The sequence below is a fragment of the Micromys minutus genome (genome assembly GCF_963924665.1).
Source record: "Micromys minutus genome assembly, chromosome: 4".
NCBI classification, from domain to species: domain Eukaryota; kingdom Metazoa; phylum Chordata; class Mammalia; order Rodentia; family Muridae; genus Micromys; species Micromys minutus.
In genome coordinates, this window is record NC_137973.1 from 67,055,013 (window position 1) to 67,068,214 (window position 13,202).

Genomic DNA, 13,202 nt, shown 5'->3' on the forward strand with positions numbered 1-13,202 from the left:
TGTTTTTAATTATGTACATTTCTCTTTGTTTTTTTAAAATAAAGTTGTTCAATTAAAAAAATTAGCTTTCCCCAATTAACTGTCCCCCCTTCTTATATCATGGTGTAGACTCTTCACCTGCTTCCTTTTGTCTTTCTGAGTATCTATCTGTGCCAGAAAATAATGAGCTTAGATAAATTATAAACTGTAATAAAAAGATAGAACATAAAAAAGAAAAGAGCCTTGATACATGACCAAGGTATCTGTAAATGTTTTTGAGTCTGAGTCTTATTTCTGGGAATGTGGGGCTGAGAGAAATAACTGAGTCTAACTTTTACATTATCTGCAGAAGTACACTAATAATATCTAGATAATCATGGATGAATGCACCACTGCTGCTAATTATACTGAATCAACTTTATATTGGAGCAAAAAGTAAAGTGCTAAGGTTAGGAGTAGAACATTGATTTAAAGACCCTTTCAAGATGTAAAGTAATATGACATCTTACCTACTTTTCTGTTGCTATGATAAAACTCAAGGGGAGAAAGCAACTTAAGCAAGGGGTTTGTTTGGACTTCCAGTTCCAGATGGATGCAAACCATCAACATCACCTGCTATGCACCAAGTATTCAAACACAGGAGGTAGTGGGTGATATTTCACATGCAAGCCAAAGTGTAAACCTTAATGGTAGAAATGACAAGCCTCTGCAAACTAAAGGGTTCTTTCCTCTGGAGAACATCAGTAAGGGATCTGTTCCAGAAATGGCTTGTACCTTTCCAGAAAAGGAGATCAGTTAAAGTGTATATACATAGCCTCTTTAAGGCACTTTAAGAAGTAGTAGGTTTCACTTAGGTGATTTGGCCAGTAATAGCTCATTTGAAATGATGTGCTGGTCTACTTTTCTACTTTTTAACCCTCAAATATATGTACCACAGCATGCTAATATTTCCACAAATTATCCTGGGAGTTATAGAGCTACCCCAGTTAATCCACCAAAACTGTTCCGGGTCCTGTTGGATACATAGGAACTATTGTGTGCAGTCTCCATGCATACTATCTTGAACCAGTCCAGTTCTCTTAAGAATCTGTTAAGGTTTAATCCAAAATAACATTGACAACTTTCTAAGGAAATCTATAACTTCACTTTCTCTGTATATTTCCCAGAACTTTCTGAGAAATTGCTCAGATCTTCTTGATTTATTTAAAGTCTTATATAAAGAAAAGGTTCTTTGACAATAATGCCTACTGATTCCCTGAATAAGTTCTTAGAAAAAGAATGATATGAGCAGGTTCAATAGCAACATTATTAAAGAATTCTGGATACAGGGGCACAGGATTCGTTTATTCAAAGGTGTTTCCATTCTCTAAGTTATCAATAGGATGTCCTAAGGAAGTGGTGTTTTCAATTGAGCAAATTCAATCATAATCATGAGGCCATTCTTTTAACCAGAATTCAAGTCCTTCAGTTTTCATTCCTGGTTTTATTAACTGCTAGCTACAAGGTGAAGTCTTTCCTCAGTACCCTACAAGCCTGCTAATATCTAACGACCTACCTAACAATAGCAATAAAAAATGGTGTTTTGTATAGATGTCATATGTAGATGCCATTGCTCCTGACTCTGGAAGTTTCCATACTTTAATTGCTTTCTGTAACACTGCCAGTCTCTCGACAAAGGAGCCTTGTCTACCCAAGCCTCAGTTCTGTTTGGCTACCTTGCTTTTATAGCCTCATTTGTCTTACTGACACTTTGATTCACATAGATATTTCTTTATCTCCACTAAACACTTTTGGGGAGAGACATCCAGAACTTTCTAAGGCCAGAATGCATGGCCTTGGGCTCCACAGCTTCTCATTTTATATAAGTTTAAAACCCCAGCTGCTGTGTGTATCTAAACTGCTTTAAGAAAAACTTTTGCAAACACATTCACATACACAAATCCATACCACATATGCTTTGGCCAGGCCAAACCATCTATCTCATCAACTTAAATACCTACAAACACACGAAGATGCACACACACACACACACACACACACACACACACACACACACACACACATACACATCTATACTGACATATGCGCATATATATATATTAGATGAAGCAAAAGACCAAGTGCCAGCACAGAAAGAATTTACTCATTCTGGATGAAAAGTAAGCTCTAACTTTTATTGTATAAAGAAATAAAAAAGTTTCTACCTTTCTATTGCTAAGTGAAAGAAAGAAGAAAGTCCTGTCACTAAGAAGCCCTGCTGTCAAGAAAGAGCCTGCCCCCCCCCCCTGGTAAGAAGGGTAAGAAGCCTGCCTGCCCTGCTGTGCCTGCCCTGCTGTGCCTGCCCTGCTGTTCTCTCTCTGCTCTCTCCGCAGATACTTCTCTGTGTTCTGCTCTCTCTGCTCCATCTTATCACCACTGTTTCTGGTTCTTGTACTTTTGGGGATGCATGATCATGTGGTACTTCAAATATCTTTTTTCAAAAGTTCACGACGAATACAAACATAAATTCAAATCATAAGCTGAATAAGGAGTTACAAAACAGATGCTTACATGTGTTTCCATTAAGGCTAGTTATCTAACTAGGCATTCATTATTGACCACTAGCTCCACAGGTTCATTAAAATATTAAAATGTTAGCTCTGTCAAGAGGCAAGTCATCAGCCTAGTGTCTCATTAGTACTGAAATTCTGTATAGATAAACCCAGGCAATCTTTTATCTTCCATTCTTGCACCTTCAATAAATCACCATTCACCCTTATGACCTTTAATTATCAGATAATGGTTTCACAGTTCACCTGAAAGGAATGTTTGGTCATAAATCCATTACAAACCTGCTTTTTATCTTAGTGCAATTAACTCAAACACATGAAGGCTTGCAGAGTCCTGGTTGCAGTTTTCATATTAAAGTGGGCCCCAAATTATTTGTATAACTCTCAGGTTCTATAGAGTCATCATCAGGAATTAAGAAATCATTCATTTGTCTATATAGCATCACTACAAGACATGCGTCTTCACTGATCTGCAGGAAATCTGCTCCACTGGGTGGGCTAATAATCAGAGATTGTTGGATTAATTTAATGATGACAGGAAAGAAATATCAGCTGCAAGAGTTAATCCTGAGATGAAGTCTCTTCTGGGCCTTGCCTCTTAGAGCTCACCCATTGCAGTTCATGGAAAAACAAACAAACAAAACAGTAGGGCACATACAAGAAAGTCACTTTCTAGCCTTTAGCGTATCCTAGATGGCTTCTGGCAATAAATTTCTAAGAAAAAAAAATTGACAAGTGATAACTATAAATGAAAGCTACAGAATTGTTGGGGATTTTGTTTGTTTGTTTGTGGGGGGTGTGTATGTGCACACACACACATGCTCATGAATGTGCATATAGTAATTGTCTACTTGTGTGGTAGTTTGTTGTATATCATTTGCATGAACTAGCAGCCCTAACAAGCCAAGGTCAACAACCCATCATCAGCAAATGCATTAGATTATCCCAATTAATAGTGCAGAGCAGAAAAGAAAGTGTTCATCATGGCCACAATGTGTTCCTGATCAAGGTGTGTGCCCACCATCATTGGCCCATCATTGTTTCAGCTTGATCTGTCCTGCAGGGGGATCTGATAAGTCATCTCTTGTCAGCATTTTGTGAAATTCCTCCTCCTTTCCAAAAGTTCCTCTTCTGATTGGATCAGGCTTTAAACTTTTCCTTCTCTCAACATAAAACGATGAAGACAAACTGTACTTTCCTGGGGTGTATAGTTTCGGCCATTCAGATCTCCAGAGTGAGGGGTGCATGTGTCTCTTCGGAATGCCCATATTTCTTCCCAGGCATGAGATCACATCACCAAACCTGTTTACAAATGAACTCTAAAATAAAATTAGCTATAATTCTTTGCAGTTTATGAAGATTGAATAAATAATTTAATTTCAATTTACTGATGGGATAAAGAAATGCCTTCAGGGCTACCAACATGCTTACCCATGGCTTTCTAACTGTTATATACTTAAGACACAATCGCCATCTTTTTCAAATAACCTCTGAGTTTTCATCAAAATATTCATAAAGTAGCTATTATGTTTGTTAAGAAAGTAATTTTCTAAATTCAGAAATTTTGGAATGAGACAGAAAGGAAACATGCAGTATGAAGAAAATAGGAAAAAGTCATAGCTATGGAGATAAATTTTGTCAAAAAATATTTTAAGGAAAGGCTTTTAGATTAAAAAAGATTTCTTTGTTAACTATTTTATTCCAACTTGCAAAGCTCCTTTGTTTTTATTAAATGATCACTATTTCTGAAATTAAAGATTGTGTTTTGAGATTCCTCCTTCCCCAAAATACTGATGCTAGTAAATAAGTAACCATAAGAGATATTTCCTGGTCACTTGTTAACCAACCACACATGCTGCCTTCCTAGTTATCCCTAGTAATAGCTGACTTTGGGGCAAAAATTAAAAAGTAAAATTTTAGTACTCTCCCTTCCCTTCTTCTGACCTGTTACTACCCCAGCTAAAGCAGACCACAGGTCTAGACCACTCAATGCTCCTCCCCAGGTTCTCTCTAAATAAAGCCTGTGATGTCTCTGAATCACTCAACCCTTTGTGTTCCTCTCTTGGCCATCCTTACCAAACAGTAAGAGTTTTGTCATAAAAATAAATAGTTACAAATTGGACATAGATAAGAACCAACCCAGGAGATCAAATTGAGGAAGGGCAAAAAAACAGGAGAAACAATTAAGGTATACACTAAGAAGAAAAAGGAAAACTCATGCTACAGTGCTTAGATAAAGCTTCTTGCCGAGTGAGAATCAACAGTTCCAGCACAATTAACATTTGATGTGAAAAATTCTTTTTGTTAAAAGATATTTTAATTATTTGCCTTCTTAAATTTAATCCTAATCATTTCCTATGCATACACAATGTATCTTGATCCTATCTATGCCCTGCTTTCCCTCACACTCCCCCTAATCCCCTAACATAGCTCCTACCTACCTTCAGGTCCTTTCCTTTTGTTGTTGTTATTTCTGTTGTTGGTGGTGGTTGTTTCTTTGTTTCTTTGTTTGGTTTTAGTTTTGTTAACCCACTGAATTCAAGTCATCCAGGAGACTGTAACGTTGACTGGCCTTGTTGGCTTGCTCTTACAGTTCTTTTGCAGGCAAGATGGCTGACATAAAGTTCACAAGTGCAACAACCACATCATGTCCAGAAGTCAGCATTTCATGGCACTTCTCTCCATCCTCTAGCCCATACATTCTTTCTGTTCCCTCTTTCACAACTTTGTGTGAGTCTTAGTGAGGTGATAGAGAGGTCTTACTTGGGACTAAGCAATAAACAGTCCCTTATTCTTAGTACTTTGACCAATTACAAATTTCTGTACTAACTCCAGCCCCTGGCAAAAAGAAGGGACTCTGGCTAGAGCCGGGAATAGCACTAATCCATGAGTATTAGGTTTTAGGTAATATTTAGAAGGCAATTTGAGCTCTTGTTCTTGTGCTCTTGCAGCCTTGCTCTCCCACCCCTACCCCTCCTCTTCCCTTTGCCTTCCCCCCTCTCTCCCACGTGCTCATGGCTGGCCTCTACTCCTCTCTCTCTCTCTCTCTCTCTCTCTCTCTCTCTCTCTCTCTCTCTCTCTCTCTCTCTGCCTCTACCACCCTCTTAACTCTCCCATGACCTGAATAAACTCTATTCTGTACTAAAAAAAAAAAAAAAGAAGAAGAAGAAGACAATTTGATGCCATGTTATTTAGTAAAACAGCAGTAATGGATTACAAAAGACCTATGATTCCACCATCCATAAGCTTTTAACCAAATATACAGTGCCAGGCATGAATTAACTTCTGAGGAACAGGCCTCTAATTCAATCAGAAACCAACTACTTACTTTATAACCGTCATGTCAATATTACACCAGTGAGCATATGGATCTTCCAGGCAGGTGGGCATTGTAGAATTCGGGATTCAGTAATAGGTAATACCACTGGTAACTTTTCTCCCCCAGTGGCATACGAAGTAGAACCTTTAGACAATATAAAAACTTAGCCAACAGGCAAGAATGAAGTGGAAATTTCTGGTTTCTTTGGAGACTCAGTTGTGTTGTCTGATGTTTTTCTGGAAACTGTCTTATGAGGAGATGTTTTTGCTGAGAACCAATATATGATGTTTTTCTGGAAACTGCCTAGAAAAGAGGTGTGTGATGCTTTACTACAGCAGATGCTTGAGAGGACATGTAATGTTTGGAAAGGGGATAATACTTATACTGTCCACCAGACTGTGGACAACTCTGTAGCATTGGTTTGCTTTTCCACTCTTTGCTGGTCTTCATTGGGCTTTGCTGATGCTGGTCTTCACTGATGATGCTGTGGCGCTTGTTTACCTTGCCTTCCTCACTGACTTTGTAGAGAGAAATGCACCAAAGAACTCATGATATGCAGGTGGCTTCTTCCTGCTTCCATGGACTCAGGCTGATTGGCAGAGCCTTTAAGTTTTTTCTGGATTAAACTACCACTGCTGATTCATGAATGATGTTTTTGAGTGGATTGAGCTGCTGATAATGATTCCTGTGAACTAAGCTGCTGGTCTCCTGACAATGAAGATTGGGATCACCCTATAACTAATTCTAAGCAGGTCCATATTCTCCTTTGCTCTAGTTATTGTTCCTTTCTACTCCCTCTGGTGGGTAGTGGGTTAAAGGGGAGAATAAAACATTAAGAACTCTTATTAAAGTAGATTTTGAACAATCTAAGCCTACAGAAGAATATTTCAAATCAGCTCCAACTAGATTTCTCTATTTTCCTCAACCAAAGTGCATTTTCTTTAACAACAGGTTATTACCATCTAGTTCTACTGGGCTACCAAGAGCAGTGGCAGCCTGTGTTATTTACTAACTAATAACTCATTCATCACTACAATTTTTACTTAATGGCTCCTTGTGGGGGGACAGGGGAGGGGTTTCCTACCATTAAGAATCCTGTATTCAAACCTTTTATTTTCCACCACACATTTTAATTAGTATACAAAGTAGTAGAGTTCTGCAAGGTGGGGATGGATAGATAGATAGATAGATAGATAGATAGATAGATAGATAGATAGATAGATAGATAGATAGCTGATCGATAGATTCTCAGTTTTAGTTAACTAGCTCCAACACCATACTCTGCCCTATCCTCTTGCCCCCATCTCTACCCCTAGTGTTCCCATTCTCCTACATGTATTGACATGTGTTTTATTACCCCCTCCCCCTTAAGGTTCCTTTCCTTTAACCCTTCAGGCTTCCTTCCTCTCATCCTTTCTTAAACTTTTCCTAGATTTCTGACCTCTATAGACACTCCAGTTCAAACACACAAATCTAAAAATGAGAAGCTAGGATCAACATATGACTAAGAATATGTCAGCTTTGTCTTGCTGGGCCTGGGTATTCTATTCTCACTTAATGTAATATTTTTCAGGTCCAACCTTTCCTTACAAATTTTATTTTTTTTATAGTTCAATAAAATTTTATTTTTTCTATGTTCCCCACTATCCTTATCCACTTATCATTTGATGGAAATCAAGGGTGATACCATTCTCTGGCTGTTATGGATAAAGCAACAAAGAGGGATATGAAGGTATCTCCAAAGAGAATGCACAGTGTTATGAGTACACACAGTATTATTAATATCTTGAGTGTCATGAGTATATGCAATATCATGAATATGTACAGTGTCTGTCATGAGGATATGGAGTGTCATGAGCATATGCTGTATTATGAATATGTGCAGTGACATAAAGATGTGCAGTGTCAACCTCAAGCTATACTACAGGGCAATTGTGCTAAAAACTGCATGGTACTGGTACAGAAATGGGCATGTGGATTAATGGAATGGAGCAGAAGATCCAGAAATGACCCTTTGCACATATGGTCACTTGATTTTTGACAAAGGAGCTGTAAACATTCAATGGAAAAAGGACAGTCTCTACAAAAAATTGTGTTGGTCCAACTAGCACTCAGCATGCAGAAGAATGAAAATAGACCCTTTCTTATCTCCTTGTACAAAGCTCAAGAGAAAGTGGATCAAGATTTCCACATTAAACCAGGCACACTAAAACTATTAGAAGAGAAAGTAGGGAAAACCTTAGAACACATAGGCACAGGAGAAAATTTCCTGAACAGAGCACCAATGGCTCGTGCTCTAAGGTCAAATATCGACAAATGGGACTTAATGAGATTGCAAAGTTTCTGTAAGGCTAAGGACACTGTCAAGAAAACAAAATGGTAACCTACAGAGTGGGAAAATATCTTTACCAACCCCACATCAGATATAGGCCTAATATCCAAGGTATACAAAGAACTCAAGAAGCTAGACACCAGAGAATCAAACAGCTCTATTAAAAATGGGGTACAGAGCTAAACAAAAAGTTCTCAATTGAAGAATACCGAATGGCTGAGAAGCATCTAAGGAAGTGCTCCACATCCTTAGCCATCAAGGAAATGCAAATCAAAACAACCTGAAATTCCACCTCCCACCAGTCAGATTGGTCAAAATCAAAAATTCAGATGACAACAGATGCTGGAGAGGATGTAGAGAAAGTAGAACACTTCTCCACTGTTGGTGGGGTTGTAAACTGGTACAACCACTCTGGAAATCAGTCTGGCTATTCCTCAGAAAATTGAACATAGTACTACCTGAAGACCCAGTTATTCCACTTCGGGGCATATACCCCAGAGATGTTCCAACATACAACAAAGACACATGCACCACAATGTTCATAGCAGCCCTATTTATAATAGCCAGAAGCTGGAAAGAACCCAGATGTCCTACAGAAGATGAATGGATACAAAAATTGTGGTATATTTACACAATGGAGTACTACTCGGCTATCAGAAACAATGACTTTATAAAATGCTTAAGAAAATGGATGCATCTAGAGAATATCATCCTGAGAGAGATAACCCAGTCACAAAAGAACAAACATAATATGCAGTCGCTGATAATTGGATACTAACCCCAGAAAGCTCTGAACACCCCAGAAACAACTTCACTATATGAAGTTCTCGAAAAATAAAATAAAATAAAAAACCATTATGCTTAATTGTTACACACCAAGAAAACTTTGACTAATTCCAGGCTACATCTTGTTTTACATGTACTTTATGCTCATTGTAACTAGTAAGATCTTAATGCACACTATCAAACCTTTAAAAAAAAAAAACAAGTACTGACAAAAATGTATTCATATACTTTTATGCAAAAATGCTTAAAATCTGTACATTTATCTTTGTTTTTTAAAATAAAGTTGTTCAATTAAAAAAAAAAGATGTGCAGTGTCATGAGATTTGCAGTGTCATGAAGATATAATGTATTATGAACACCTGCAGTGTCACAAGGATATGCACACAAGTATATGACTTCTATGTGTCATTCTATTTCTAACCTGTTGTGAAACCTCCATTCTGGTTCCCAGAGTGAATGCACAAGCTCCTCTAATGGTGGAAACTGTTTTTCTTTCCCACCTCCTTGGCAACATTTGTTGTCATTTGTTTCCTAGTGATAACCAGTCTGACCGAGGTTAAGAAGACATTTTCTAGTAGAAATATTAACATTTAAATAAAGCCTGTCAGGGTCTGAGTTCCATAGCCTCCATCATGGCCATCCTTCTGTAGAAGAGGAAAAGCCATGCCCACTAAATCAAGGAGCAAAAATGCAGCATGTTCAGCAATAGGAGTCAGGAAATAGCTGCCTGGTGGGAGAGGGGCAGGCTTCTTCAGAGGAGCGGGCATATAGCCCAGAGTGTCAAAGAAAAGATTTTTTTTGATAGAATCCACAGACTTCTCAGTCATGCATAGCTGTGTCATTGGCGTGGTGAGAGTAACTACATTATCTCTTTATGGGTCAATTATTCCTCTCATCTCTTAGCAGGACATAAGGTGAGTCAGCCTTCCAAGGGAGTAGTCTCTTAGCCAGATGGATGGCAGCCCCAGCTGGACCAATGTCTTAGGGAAAAGAAAATAATAAGCAATGTTCCAATTTTGGGTGCAGATCTGTATATAGCATGTCTGTACCCAGAGCCAGGGATAAAACTTGAATTCTACTTTTTGACCTTAATGAGCCTCAGTAAGTGCTTGATATGTCTAACGTTTTGTGACATGTTAAATTGTAAGAAGGGGCATCTGTGGTGTCCAAAGAAAGCAGAAGTGAGGCCCAAAGCCAGCTGTGAGGGAGGATTTTATCTTCAATGGCCTTAAGGCTATCATAATTCATCTAGAAACACAAAGGACCCCAAATAGCTGGAGCTACTCTAACCAGAAAGAACAATGCTGGATGTTTCAGAATTACTTGCTGAGTTGTGTGTCTGCCTTACCACTGGGGTGCCAGGAGCACTACCCAGTGCTCAAAGGAAGCAGAACCCAGTCTGAAGTGTGTTTCCTTAGGGGGAAAACATCTGGGTCTGGGATGATTGTTGTGGTTCCCTGTCTCCTATTTACCCAGGAGTTGCTGGGGTCCCTGTGGGAGTTGGGAATGGGAGTTCTCAGGCCTGGGCTTTTCCCCAGGGCATCTGTACACACCAGGCAAGAAGGGGAAGGCAGAGCTCGGGACAGGGAGTGGAGCCCAGTTTGGTTCTGAATGAGTACAAAGGGTCTAGGAAAGAGAAGACCTTTTTCAGGAGATTTTATAAACCAACTCTTTATGACAAAGCCCTCCCCCTATCCTCCCCATTGGTGATTCTTGATAAAGTGATGGTCTTTCCTTGTCCAAACTGTCTTACTTGATAGCAAATACGAATGCATACCTTACTCAGGGTGAACCAGAGATTAAATACCATTTGCCAGAAGTAATGTTCAGGAGTGAATCTCATTGGCCGAACACTATCTAGATACATCAATAGCTAGAGAACTGTTTTTTATGCTGGAACCTTGATCCTCCTGATTGCCATGGTCCTCACTGTGGAGTGTTATGGTTACATGGAGTTTGGGATCACTTGAACTTACCAATTCTTCTGCCTGGTGGCAGAGTCCACTTGTCCCATAATTACTGACCTCAAGTTATTCTGACAGAACCAGAATGACAAAGATAACATGATACGCGTACAAAATAGACACATATGCCGTAGAATAGAGGACCCAGCAATGAACCCACATAAATACACACACTGGAAAAAAAGACCCTCAAAAAATGAAGAATCTACATACAAAAGAATTAAATCAAAGCCATATTTTTTACCCTGCCTGAAATCAATTTAAAATTAATTAAAGATTTAGACATAAAAGTATGAACCACTGAAACATCTTTAGGAAGGAGCCAAGATAGACACATGAGCAAAATCTTTCTGGAAAGGAATCTAATAACACAAGAAATAACCCAAAGAATTGGCAAGAGGGATTCCATTAAAACCATAAACCTTCACAGTAAGGGAAACTATCAACTCAGTGAAGAGGCAGCCTAATCATTGGAGACAATCTTTAACAGCTATCCTTCCAAAAGAAGGTTTAATATCTTCAATAAAAAAGGAAGTTTAAGAAAATCAAACACAACAATTCAACAGACAATGAGCTAGGTCTCTGAATAGTTCGACAAGCAATGTTCATTGTTATGTAAAAAGGTGGTTCATTCTTACCCAGCAAGGAAATATAAAGTAAAACTGCTCTGATATTCCGTCTCACCACAGTCAAAATGGATGACATCATAAAAACAAAGGACAGGACCAGTAAGATGGCTCAATGGGTGAAGGGCTTGCTGCAAAGTATGATCACACTTGGAGATCAGATCTCCAGAGCATAGATTCAGGTGTACTTAAGTATTATTTCTGTGGTATAAGACCCTATTGGCTCTTAACTTGCCCAATGAAAAACAACTACCTTTAATAAACTCATAAGAGATTCTCCTGCCTCATGACAGTCAGGGCTATGTAGAGAGACCCTAAAACAACCACCACAACAACAAAAACACAAGCCTGAACAGCTCATTTGGTAGAACATGAGGCTCTTGTTAATTTCTTGTTTGCCACTTTCCCATTCTCTGCCACCACCTGTTATTCACACTGCCCTGGGCTATGATGCTGAACACAAAAGCCTTCCACTTCAGCATCTGCTTCAAACACTTGACATTTTCAGACTGAAATAACTCTCAGACTAATTCCTTCTCTGGGCTCTCTGGCAGACATAAGAGTAATCTTTGAAAAACACTTCATTAATTATGCTAATCTCTTGATAAACAAAATATTTGGAGACCCTAGCCAGCAATAATAACTGCAGTGGGCCCCATGTGTTAGAGCCTTGTCTTCCCCAGCTGACCAATTATAAACTTCTTTACCTGAAATCTCTGAGTTTTAAGTCTTAAGACTTCCCTGAGACCATCCCTGAACACTACAGCTCAGACTGACAGGTCTGTCACACTGACAATTATCATTATAGAATGAAATAAGATTGTATTTATTTAAAATGTTTTTCTTTTGTCTGTGTGTGTGTGTGTGTGTGGTTTTCTTTTTCTTTTTCTTTTTTTCTTTTTTTTTTTTTTGATTTTAGAGACTTTTTATTTATTTTTTAATTGAACAATTTTATTTTAAAACACAAAAAGTGGAGAAGTGTTCCTCTTTCTCCACATCCTCACCAGCATCTGTTGAAGAGGCTGTCCTTTTTCCATCGAATGTTTACAGCTCCTTTGTAAAAAAAAAAAAAAAAAAAAAAAAAAAAAAAAAAAAAAAAAAAAAAAGTGACCATATAGGTGAGGGCTCATTTTTGGATCTTCTATTCTATTCCATTGATCCACATGCCTTTCTCTGTAACAGTATCATGCAGTTTTTAACACAATAGCCTTGTAATATAGCTTGAGGTCAGGGATGGCGATTCCCACGGATGTTTTCTTGTTGTTGAGGATGGATTTCGCTATTCTAGGTCTTTTGTTATTCCAGATGGAATTGAACATTGTTCTTTCCAGCTCTATGAAGAACTGAGTTGGAATTTTGATGGGGATTGCATTGAATCTGTAGATTGCTTTTGGTAAAATGGCTATTTTTACAATGTTGACCCTTCCAATCCATGAGCATGAGAGAACTTTCCCTTTTCTGAGATCTTCCTCGATTTCCTTCTTTAGAGATTTGAAGATCTTGTCATACAGGTCCTTCACTTGCTTAGTGAGAGTCACACCAAGGTATTTTGTATTGTTTGTGATTATTGTGAAGGGTATCTTTTCCCTCCTCCTATTGGATTTTCCACCTATAATTCATTGTAGTACTGGGTGTGTGGTCAGATAT